General features: G+C 32.7%; 1 non-coding gene across 1 annotated transcript; it reads left to right on the top strand.

Annotated features, from left to right (window-relative positions):
* The first annotated feature begins 686 nt into the window (after positions 1–686).
* LOC149185535 (U6 spliceosomal RNA) lies at positions 687–792 on the top strand. Its single transcript, XR_016256666.1, has one exon. It is a non-coding gene; the product is annotated as a U6 spliceosomal RNA (small nuclear RNA).
* Positions 793–1,645: the final 853 nt, after the last annotated feature.

The raw sequence follows: 1,645 nt of genomic DNA, 5'->3' as shown, positions 1-1,645 counted from the left end.
TAGATATTAAAGTGTTGTATGAAACTAGATTAATATTTTTAATAATAAGGAAAATCTGATCTATTTTAAAGTGATAGTCAAAACTAGATATTAAAATGGCATAGAAAGTCTTTATTAAACTCATTTTTATCTCAAAGCAAACCTAGATCCATCTTAACTCTAGATCTACCAACTCTTGAGAGAGATCTAATCTCTTGAGGTACAAACCTCTTTTAGAGTGAAATGAGATTGATTCCTCTTGACATTTGATAGATCTAGAGTTAAAGATGGATCTAGGTTGATAAATATAGATTTAACTTATATGACCTCGTCGATCATTTTTCCATTGTCTTTGCTTTGACCTTCAGATATTTATACTTGGGTAAATGATAATAATATATCCAACATTGCCTCGAGCCCCACCCTCACCCTTATGAGGGTGGGTGAGGATCATCATATAACTTAATCTATATTGATTAATATGAAGTGAGAGTGAGAGAAATATTGGTTAAATTATAATAATTTATTCAATAGTTTCCCTACCCCCACCATCATAACAAATTATGATTAAAATAAACCAAGATATATTGGAACAATAATTTACCCAATATTCTCCTACACTCCACGTCCCCCTTAAGTGGGGGTTGCGGGCAATATTTGGTGAATTATTATAATTTATCCAAGTAGCAAAGTGCAATGGGAATGAGTTCATATCTTTGGAGAGATTCGATAAAATTGGAATGATACAGAGAAGATTAGCATGACTCATGTGCAAGGATGACACACACAAATCGAGAAATGGTCCAAATTTTTTAAAGAAGGCCCATATTTGCTATTGTGGTGGTTATTCATGGCGACAACTCAAGCTACATCCTAAGTTCAAATAGTCCGACCATGCTCACAAAACCCAATAAGCGGTACTTAATAGTAACCATTTAAAATTTTTGGCTACTTGGAAACAATGAATTGTTGAAATCAGAGGTCACTTCTAGGATATTCAATTCCAACATATTTACAGAGAATTCAACAATTGTGCGGGCGGATTATCAAAAAGAGCATTAACATTGGGGTTGAGACACATTATAATTGAGGAACTGTCTGGTTGTTAGATTATAAATACAACCTACACTTGTCTATCACAACTGAAGAACCTTTTAGTGTTTCAACAGAAGTATAAGCAAACATAAAGCCAGGAAAATCTGAAAGCAGCAAATCAGATTCTTGATATGAGAACAAAACGACTCCAGCGAATTATTATACAGGCATATTATTCCTGTAACCTTTTAGTGTTTCAATAGGTGTAGAAGCAAACATACAACCAAGAAATTCTGAAAGTAGCAAATAAGATTCTTGATATGACAACAAAACAACTCCAACAAATTATTATACAAGCATATTATCCCTGTAACCTTTTAGTGTTTCAACAGGAGTAGAAGCAAACATAAAGCCAAGAAAATCTGAAAGCAGCAAATCAGATTCTATCCAACAAATTATTATACATGCATATTATTCCTATAATTTAACATCTAATAGTCAATTAAATTTTCTATATATTGATGTAAGCATGATTGATACATGCTTGCACACAATAGTCGACCAGCTAAAAGTATAGAAGTCTAGATCAACAAATTAAAGTATTGTAAACCTTCCTAGAGGGTGAATGAGA

Source organism: Pinus tabuliformis, chromosome 3_1 (assembly GCF_031772625.1).
Source record: "Pinus tabuliformis cultivar Carrire ecotype Pingquan chromosome 3_1, CPIR1, whole genome shotgun sequence".
NCBI lineage: Eukaryota > Viridiplantae > Streptophyta > Pinopsida > Pinales > Pinaceae > Pinus > Pinus tabuliformis.
This window is presented reverse-complemented; position numbering and strand designations above follow the sequence as displayed.